Raw genomic sequence first — 11,089 nt, 5'->3', positions numbered from 1 at the left:
GACCATGTCAGCTCCCAAACACTGGCTTCGAGATACTCAGCCTCCGAGCCAAACCTCTTGAGGTGCTCGATCATCGCCATATAACGACTCATAATTGAGGTTTTTTATTAAACCGTCGAAGAGTCAGGCAAACATTATTTGAAAAAGTCCTTAACGAGGGAAAAATAAGGCCTAAGGCATAAGAGCCATTGTCGCCAACCCACATATAAGGTCGCATCGACCCAAGGTGTAAGAGCCATTATCGCCATCCCACATATAAGGTTGCATCGACCCAAGGCATAAGAGCCATTACCTCCATCCCACATGTAAGGTCACATCGATCCAAGGCGTAAGAGCCATTATTGCCAGCCTACATATAAGGTCGCATCAACCCAAGGCGTAAAAGCCATTGTCGCCAGCCCATACAAAGGGTCGTACTAACCCAAAGCGCTAGAGCCTAAAGGCCAGTTTTAAATTCAAAAACTTGAGGGTCAAATGAGCTCGAGCCAAAAATCGATTTGGAGATTGAACCCAAAACAGTTAACTAAACATGCCTAAGAGCAAAAGCGTAAGAGCCACTGTCGCCAGCATCAAAATTAAAGGTCACACCGACCAAACATGTAAGAGCCACTATCATCAGTGCTAAAATCGAAGGTCATAGTGACCCAACGTATAAAAGACAGGTCTAACCCGAGAACACTCGGGGACCGACTTTCGACCATCACGGCTGCTCAGCAAAAGCAAAAACCCGAGGGTATAGCCTAAGGTCTAAAGATCTCGAATCGATTATCAAAGTATCGCATATTATTCTCGAAAAGCAAAAGAGAAAAGAAATGATAAAAAGCAAAAAGCCTATTATACATATGGCTCGCAGAGGTACGTTTATAAGGCTTTTGAAAAATCCTTACAAAGAAGCATCCAAACAGAACCCCAATCTATCATCGAGCCTGCACCTTTGACGGCCCCGCCGGAGGTTGCAACCCAACGGTTCCGGCTACAATCCCAGGATCTCCGACAACCTCTTCCCCTCGGGGAATCCCGTCTCTATTCTCGTCATCTTCTGAACCACTACCTGGCATATCTCTAGAAGCAAACAGGGTAACAACTATCTCCTCTAGGGTCTTCACCCTTTCGAGCTCGGCAGAAAACTCGATTTCCCCTACATGTATGTCCTCTAAAGTTCGCCTCCAAGATTCTAACCGAGCATGCTCCACGGCTCCAGTCAATTTCAGTCCGGCCTCCTCAAGCACTCTCCTGGTGTGAGCGTTTATTACAATAACACCCTCTTTATGCGCAGATATGAGCGCCTTGGTTTCGGTTTTGATCCCGAATAGTGCAGCTACCAACTCAGAGTGGAGACCTCTATATTTGTCTCTATCCGCCCTCGTATCTTGAAGTTGACGCCTGACTGAGGCCATCTTTTCCTGAAAGGTATCCCTCTCAGAGGTTATCTCTCTCACATGTCGTTTGAGTTCGAGGACTTCAGAGTCTCTGGCTCGAAGCCCCTCCCTCAGCAGGGCACCTTCCTTCTCAAACTGCATGAATCAAATCTAGGATGTTAAAACATTGGGATCTAGCAAACATTCAAACGATAGCAAAACAGAAATTATGTAACCTGTTCAACAAGATGAGCTTTCTCATGCTCATGACGGGTCACCTCAGCCTGAAACCAGGTGAAAGTATGATTATAAAGCACCTTGTCCTGAAGCCATGAAAAAGACAAATTAGAAATACAAAGATCAGAACGGCAGACAGGATTCACAAAAGCTACCTGCTCGCAAAGCCTTCTTATCTCGCCAAAAATGAATGAAACATCGAGCTCGGGAATTCCCTCGGGAGCGGCTGAAGGCCTTTCGAGCACCTCTCTGTCTCCGATAGGCACCCCCGCACTGGAAGACTCTTCATTCGGGACATCTTGCATTCCTTTAGGGGTAAGGTCATTCCCTGAGGGGAATCACTCACAACAACATCACTGGTAGAGTCAATCAGGGCCATCTCTTGTCCATGAAAGGCTCCATAACTGGGCTCCTTCAAACCGCCTACCGAATGCGTTCCATCTTGAGGGGTATTCTAGCCATCGTCCAGCTCAGGAACATTTCCCAATACCCCCTCTGTGGCCTCCTAATTCCGAAGTTGGACCACAACAACATCAAGCTCCGGCTCAAGAGCCACCATCTCTACGGCCTGATGATCGGTCAGGTTTTCCCCTCCCTCGGGCGCAATCAAGAAACTATTTTCCCCCTCGCCTTCAACTCGGGGATTGTTAGCTGCTCCCGAAGTTAGGGCTACCAGGTTGGCCTTAGTTTCTTCCACCTTGATCTTTTTGGATTCCAAAGGTTCATTCGACGGTTCCCTTTGTCTTTTCTTCCCTTTATCGGGTCCCAAAGTATCCTCTTCATCAAGTGATGTTCCCTTCATCAAGGGGATCTCCCTCAGATCTACACAAATAAAAGAGGTAAGCACAGGGAGTGAGAACGCTACCAGTAGCGATTCATGTTGAAAGGTATGACTGCAGCAGGGGCGAAAGCTCACCATGGTCCTTAGCTTCCCATAGAGCTCGAGATAGGTCACGCCACACTCGCTCAGCGTATGGTCAAATCGAGTCCAACCGACTGACCCAACCCGAGAGGTACGTGACCGTGCCAGGATAAATTTCCATGGCTGCATCAGCGGAGAAAATTAAGTGCATGGAAAGATGCACCTAAAAAGAAGTAGGAAATGCTAGATAGTGTATCTACTTACGTTCCATATTCCACCTTTTGGGGAACGATATCCTTTCCACTGGGATTAGGTTTGAAGTCCTCACTCGGACGAAACAACTCATCTACCCTCCATTCCCAACCTCTTTGATACAAGAGAAGTGGGCCCTCAGAGCTCGGATGTGGAGCTTAATCAGACCCCCACGGAAGAGACGGGGGTTGTACATCCTGATCAGGTGATCAAGGGTGAAAGGCATCTCCTCAATCATATTCACATAGTACCTGATCATGTAGACAGTGCGCCAGAATAAAGGGTGAATTTGGCCAAGGGTCACTTGATACCGTTGGCAGAAGTCGAGAATCACGGGGTCTATCGAAGGCAAAGATGGCCCCACTGGCCCAAGGGTAAATGGGTAAGTATACACACTGGGGAAATCAGCTTTATACGTCGTTATATCCTCCTCCCGAGTAGGGATCTCCACAAGCACCGCGTCCCCCCAGCGGCAATCAGTCCTCACCCTTTCGACATCTGTTACCAAGCTAATATACTGAGACACAGGCTCACGACGCCCAAGCTTCGAAGAAGGTCTCTCGACCTTGAAATCGGAAGCCGTTGCAAAAAATTTTGGAACGCATTCCTCAGCACGATAAGGCATTACCTCTTTGACTTTAGATGGAAGTGAAGAGGAGGAGGTCACTCTCTCCTGAGAAGCAGAGGCGGAAGTTTTCGCGACTCCTAAAAGATTCTAGAAGAAAAAGGGAAGTTGCATTTTGAAGAAAAAACAAAAGTAAAGGTAGAAGGAAATTTTTTGGGGCTTGGTGGTGCAGTGAGTTGTAAACAACGAGAAAAGAAATATTTATAGAAGCCTCGCATGCACGCTAAAGGAGGCCAGGGGACAGCCAACTGCCGTAATCAATGCGAAGGCTTTCAAGGGCTGTGCGTACGTTGTCTTTTGGCACCTCATGACTGCCGTCACTACGGAAGTACCGGAGGGGCTGGAATTCAAGGTTGTTTATTATCACTTTCACTCTAAGAAATGCAGAGACTATCTGTATACGGTAAAATCGGAGGGTCCAATTTTCCGTCATTATGGTGCCTCGTAAGCGCATTTCACAAGGTTCGAGACTAGGGTCGAGGTTCATCTTCGAGGGTTATCGATGCTCGACCTCGGGACGATGCGGACCAACGGTTATGATGGAAAAGTGGGGAGTTCCCAAAATGTACAACTAGAGCCGACAAAGTTTGTCAGACTAGTCTAAACCCGAATCAGGGCGTCAACTAGTTGTCCCAACTCCATATCTTTGTAATTAATATATTTTGTACTTTGTTAGGATTCCCCCTCTTATATAAAGGGGATCCTTGTCATTATGTAAACATCTATTGCTCTATGCTAAATACACTAGAACATTCTCTCTACTCTCTAACACATTCTCTAGATTTCATTGCTCCATTTATTGCCTATATTTATCGTGTTCTATCTATTGTTCTTCATTTATTGCTTATTATTGGCCATAAAGAGCCGTCGTTGAATATTCTAACTGTCAGTTACCCATCGATCACCCCCCATAGCTCCCAGTCGAGCATCAGAATCGACCCCTAGGTCCCCGAATCGACAAGCTTGAGGCCCCGACTGTTAACTTTTCGGTTTGGTTATCGCCTTACTCTCAAACTCTTATCTCGTTTTCAAATCTTTCACATAGCATCAACTACCTAATAACTAGCATAAAAATAGATCACGTATTTTTAGAACCATTAAATCAATTTGAAACTTCAGATTTCAATTTAAAATTTTAAAAATTGATTGGTGTAAATGTTTGATTAAATAAATAAATAAATAAATACTATAGTAAATAGCTTAAAAGCTATAATAATTAATTGCGGTCTGCCTTTTAGCCAAGTTTAAATTAATGTCCAAGCGCTCATCCTTCACAATATTATACATTCCTAGTTAAATTCGACTTTCCTATAAAACTTTCCACCAATAAATTTATTTTAAGTTTTACTAGTGAAAGCTTTTTCTATTCTCAATCGCTAATTACTAGTAACACTTATGTATCACTCATCAAAGTGGGATTTTTCAGCGGGAAGTCGAATTAGTCGAGCTTATAGCGGCTACTGAACACTTGGTTAAAAAAAAAGGCTAAACATCGATATGAGTGATAATTAATCCTTCATCCTTAACCAAAAGTCTTGAGTTCTAGCTCTAGTATGAAGTTGCTTTTGTTAGGGAACACTTTATCCCCAAATATAAAACATTCGTCGCGAATCTAAATTTAATCGGACCCAATACAAACACCGGACATCGAATAAAAAAACCAAAAGAAAAGTCAAAGAACAAGTTTTGTGTTGTCAAAATTTGGAACACTGAACCCAAAGATAAGAGAAAATAAGGCAAGAGATTATGAATAGGTTTTCTTGAAATGACCACGATAAGAAAGCCAAAGTTGTACGAACAGTAGTATCAATATTCCTGTTTGTAGTGACAACAGTCCAATGAATCCGAAACTAAAATGATTTCTTTTTTGGACATAAAATACGTTTGTACAGTTAAAAAATAGTTATATTTCTACCTAAAACGCAATATCATACTGCATTTTACTTTAACGGAAAGTTAGTCGTTAAAGTAAAATGCAGTATTACATTTTACTAAAACGCATTATAATATTGCGTTTTACAACAATTTGGGCCCACCAAATAAGTGTTCTGCAGGACTGACAATTTGTTTGTTAGTGTAAAACGTATTATAATACTACATTTTACTTAAACGTAGTATTATACTACATTTTACACTAACTTTTGGGCCCACAATTAAGTGTTCTGCGGATAACTGACATAACAATAATTCAAATACATAAAACGTGGTATTATACTGCGTTTTACATAAAAATATTCTGCACCCCAAGCTAGGACTTGCCTTATTTAAAGGCGTTAGAATTTTATGAAAATCCATTCAAAACTTTCCTTCAAACTTCCGTTCATATTTCTCTTCTTCTTATCAAGCATTTTTTTATAATGTCTGAAGAGCAAAAAATAAGGGTTTCATTATATTGAGGGGTGCGGTTATAATGGAGAATAACTCTGTGAGGTATAGTTCACCTCCACAGTGTCATGTTAAATTGCTGCTTACAATGGAGTACGATAAATTGGTATCGTTGTTATGTAAAAAAATGAGTGTGAGGACTGGTGCACCCCAAGGTGAAGTGCTAGGCCTAATAAAGCCCTTATCCAGCAAGTCCTTCAACTGCACCTTCAACTCTCGCAACTCTGCCGGGGCCATTCTGTATGGAGGAATAGAGATCGGTTGAGTGTCAGGCAACACATCAATGCTAAACTCAATCTCCCTTTCAGGAGGAAGGCCTGGGAGTTCATCTGGGAAAACATCTGGGAATTCGTTGACCACAGGGATTGATTGTAAAGTAGGCGGTTTCGCCTCCGCATCCCTAACGCGAACGAGATGATAAATGTAACCTTTTGAGATCATTTTCCTTGCCTTAAGATAGGAAATAAACCTACCTTTCGGTGTAGCAATGTTCCCTTTCCATTCAATGACGGGTTCACCCGGAAATTGGAACCTAACCATCTTCGTACGACAGTCAACATTTGCATAGCATGAGGCCAACCAGTCCATTCCCATTATCACATCAAAATCAACCATTTCTAACTCAAATAAATTTGCCGAGGTTTGACGACTACAAATCATCACAGTGCAACCTCTATATACCCTTCTAGCAATCACAGAATCTCCTATCGGAGTAGATACCGCGAGAGGTTTACTTATCAATTCAGGTTCAATGCCAAACTTATTAGCCACAAAGGGTGTAACATATGATAATGTAGATCCCGGATCAATCAACGCATATACATCATAAGAAAACACAGATATAATACCTGTAACAACATCTGGAGACGACTCGAGATCCTGTCGACCTACTAGAGCATAGGTTCGATTTTGAGCACCACTCGAACTCGGCACTGCACCTCTACCCCTACCACGACCTGTCGACTGCTGAAAACCCCGTGCTGGAGGTCGAACTGATGAGGAAGAACCAGACACAGATCCAGTCGGCTGAGCCATACCATCACCTCCTCTATTAGGACAATCCCGCATCATATGGCCAGGCTGCCCGCACGAATAGCATGCATCAGAACCTCGACGACACAGTCCAAAGTGGGCCTTGCCGCACTGATCACAATGTGGTGTTGGGGGTCTCATCTGACTAGTATCCCTGTGATGTTGCGAGCCAGATGCCCGCGAACTCTGACCTGGACCAGAATAGGATCGATCATATCGAGGCCTCTGAAACTGTGGAGGAGCACTAGCTACAGGTGGCGCCGAACTCCTCGAAAACTGTGGCCTGATGCGGCCTCTGAAGTCATCAGAATACCCTGCAAATCTCGCCCTCTTATGCTGGCCTCTATCCTGCTCCCTAACTGCCCTCTGCTGGCGCTTACGATCCTCTAGGGTCTGGGCATAAGCTTGAATACGGGAAATATCCATGCCCTCCACCAAGGAGGCTGTCGTACACTCATTTATTAGATGTGGTCCCAACCCATTCACGAACATATGCACCCTATCACTCATCTCGGCCACCATATGGGGAGCATACCTTGCCAAAGAATCAAACTGCATACTGTACTCTCGCACACTCATATTACCTTGTCTAAGGTTCAAGAACTTATCAGCTCTAGCTCGTCGTATCTCAACTGGCAAGTAGTGACGAAGAAAGGCCTCAGAAAATTCCTTCCACACAGCTGGAGGAGGGTTCGGACCCCTGGATCTCTCCCAACTATCATACCAGAGAACCGCTAAATCCCGTAACCGATAAGAAGCCAACTCTACTGCCTCTGTATCACTAACATGCATAACCCGAAGTGTACGATGAACTTGGTCAATAAAAGTCTGTGGGTCCTCCTTGGGGTCTGATCCGGTAAACACTGGAGGGTCTAAATTAATAAAATCACGAACTCTTGTACTAACTGGTTTCTCAGCAGCACCTGTATTCTGCCTCTGATCCTGAGCAGCTACCAAGCTAGTCAATAACTGCAAAGCACTCCGCATATCCTGGTCTGGAGTGCCAGACGGAGGAACTGGAGGCGCTGGGCGCCTTCTAATATCCTCTGGAGGAGATGGAGTAGATGAGGTATGAGAGGGCATCTCACTTTGAGCCTCACTTTATCCTGCTCTGACTTGGGGCACCTGACTGGTACCCTCTCCCGCTGCTGTATCAAGCCGTCTACTAATCGTTTGCTTTCTAGTCGAAGGCATCACTGAAAAAAACAAGGTGAATATTAGAGACGAACACTTACGACTCAACTTTACGCACGATCTAGATTCAGGAAGAAGGTAACAACCCTAGATGTCATGTAGCCTCCTGATTATAAATGTGGCGCGCTACACATCCATAATCAAGACTCTACTAGACACGGCTCATAGACAACCCCTAGGACAGACTTGCTCTGATACCAAGTTTGTCACGACCCAAACTGAAGGGCCATGACTAGCACCCGACCACACTTGCCGAGCACCAACGTACATTTCATCTAACCTTCATTATTATCTTTTAAGGCTGACGAGATCAATATAAATGGTAGACCTAGATCATGGACAACCAGCAATAAAATATGACGGCATGAACATACATAGCAGGGGATGACCAGACAATCAAGAAACTACGTATAAGGTATGAGCTACCACGCTACTATGAAAGACTATACAACAAAAACTAGCCGACAAGGCATACCAAACTATACATGAGCCGACACCTGTCTATGAGCCTCTAAAAGAACATAAGTGTTGCAACATAGCCGGAACAGGGCCCCGACATACCCATAATGTCTATAACAAAAATTGCATACCAAGACCAAGGCAAGTCCGGAGAAGGGATCTCGCCAATCACCGCTGAACTGGACAGTCTACTGTGGTGGGAGAGCTGCACCTGCCTGTCTATCAGGACCTGCAGCACGACATGCAGCATCCACAAATAAAAGGACGTCAGTACGAATAAAGTACTGAGTATGTAAGGCAAGGAACCATAAATACGATCAGTAATGTAAGCAAGGATAGAGAATATACAACCTGTAACATCTTAGTACCTCTGAGGGCTACTTACATGAAATGCATGATACATATGTATAAATACATAAACCTTTAAAGCATTCGCCTCTGTGGGCATCATCATCATCATATCGTACCCGGCCATAATAGGCTCGGTAGAATCGTACCCGGCCACGTGGAGCTCGGTAAAACCCAACTGATCAGTGGTTGCACAATAGGTGCCGTACCCGGCCAACTATAGCGTGGCTCGGTAGAGTAAAATAGATACATATATATAATGCATGCTCGACTCATGGAATCACATTCTAAACCTTTCGGAGTGACGTAAGGTCGGTATCCTCTGTACGCGTTATTAGGACTAACTCTTCACTATGAACCTTATAAGAATCAGGAAGTACCAACAACATTGATAACATAAGACTAAGAGAAGCAACATTAACATCAATCGTTCCATAAGAGGGAAAACAATATAAGTACTGCTAGCTTCTAAGAGTAGAGTATCTTTGGAAGCTCGTTCATTACATTATGTACAATTGAAGTCGTGCAAAAGAAGGAAAGGGATAGCCTCACATACCTTGTATATACTGCCCCAATCTCAAGCTATGCAATTGTCAAAACTCCTTAGTCTACAATAAGAGAAACGATATTATCGTTATCATTTAAGCGTCATAACTATTATGTATCGACCACAACCTATTTTACGATGAAACGGACAGTACCTCCCCTATATATATGACCTCACACCATTCAAAACAGTCACCAAATAGCTCAAACAATATCAATAATAAACATATTGAGCCTCCCAAAATAGTTCACACACAGTCTAATCACTCCATACATACGACGACCATCGTAGTCGTGTCAAACAACCTGGAAATATTACGAATAACTATCAGCCCATAAACCTACATATATATGGTGTTTCTCCACACCCTTCCTCCTCCAAAACTCCACAATATAGTAGTAAAATACGCAGCCCAACAACAACGCAAAACAGTCCACAAAACAATAACATTACTACCAAGCCTTTCGATATATATCTCACAAGTTCTAGCTTCAATGGCTTAGCCGCAACTTGGATAATCTTAAATACATATAGAGTAAGAGGTTCCTTACCTTTATACAGAAAGAACAACTCCAATTTGACCTTAAATTTCCATGAAATATCCCTCCAATGCTGCCACAACAACAACAAAGCGAAACTAGCGATCAATTAGTGTTTTTCGGCACTAGAATCACTTTAGAAGGCCTGAAATCACCTAGGATTGATATTAAGAACATGAGGGAGTATTTACAGAACATAAACCCTTTAAAACCACCTCCCACACGAGCTGGAACGACACAAAAATGAGCAACAACAAGAAGAACAAGAGACTTACTAGCGCCACGGAATTCCCGACACTTGATTTGTGTTGTTTGCCCTTTTTTGGGTCTTGAATCTTGAGAGAACCTTGAGAGGATGTTCCTAGGGTTCTAAGGTCTGAAAATAGTGAAAAGAAATGACTTAAAATGGGTTGGAGTCATCCTATATAGGTCCAAATATCTTAAACCGACTTAGTGGGCCCCATAGAGAGGTGCTTGGCGCAGTCTCGCGAAAACGCGAATATCTCTCTACTCCGAGATCGTATCGATGAACGGTTTAATGCGTTGGAAACTAGACTCATATATCTTTAATTTAGTTGGTATATCACCCCGTAATTCCTTGTAAATTATGAGAAAAGATTAGAAACATTTGACCTAATGTTTAAGTAAAATTATGAACCTAAGTTGCGACAACCTTTGTCGACTTTTGTTTCATAACTCGTTTGACTTCAAAACTTATGATACAGATATTATATGATTAAAATACCTTAATAAATGACCTCTTGAGTGTATTAAGCGCCGCTAGATTACCTGAAAATACGAGTTACAACATCCTTGATTCGTTTAACTTCTAATACTGGTTAATCACTCTTATACACTCTTGTATCACTTAAGACCAATAGGATTGACTTCTTATCATCTCAAAGATAATTCCTTTTTGGATTTATGTTAACTAATATATGGCATGAACTAACACATGTGGATATGAGTTGTAACATATACACTACAACTTATAGGTAGTAAAATCTTTAAGAAAATGCAAGCCATCATCTTTGACCACTATCCGTTGACAAATTTCAGTTGAACTATCAACAAACTCTCTAAATCGGTGTAGTATAAATTTATAGAAGAAAATGCAAGTCTAGTAATTTTTTTCCCGTAACAGCCCATTTATCTGTACCTCCAACTGTTCTATCAAGTACCTTAAATATAATTCTAGGTGAATCTTTCGGAGCGACGTCCAATTCGTTAGAGAATATAGTACCATAGGTT

Source organism: Nicotiana sylvestris, chromosome 2 (assembly GCF_000393655.2).
Source record: "Nicotiana sylvestris chromosome 2, ASM39365v2, whole genome shotgun sequence".
Taxonomy (NCBI): domain Eukaryota; kingdom Viridiplantae; phylum Streptophyta; class Magnoliopsida; order Solanales; family Solanaceae; genus Nicotiana; species Nicotiana sylvestris.
This window is presented reverse-complemented; position numbering follows the sequence as displayed.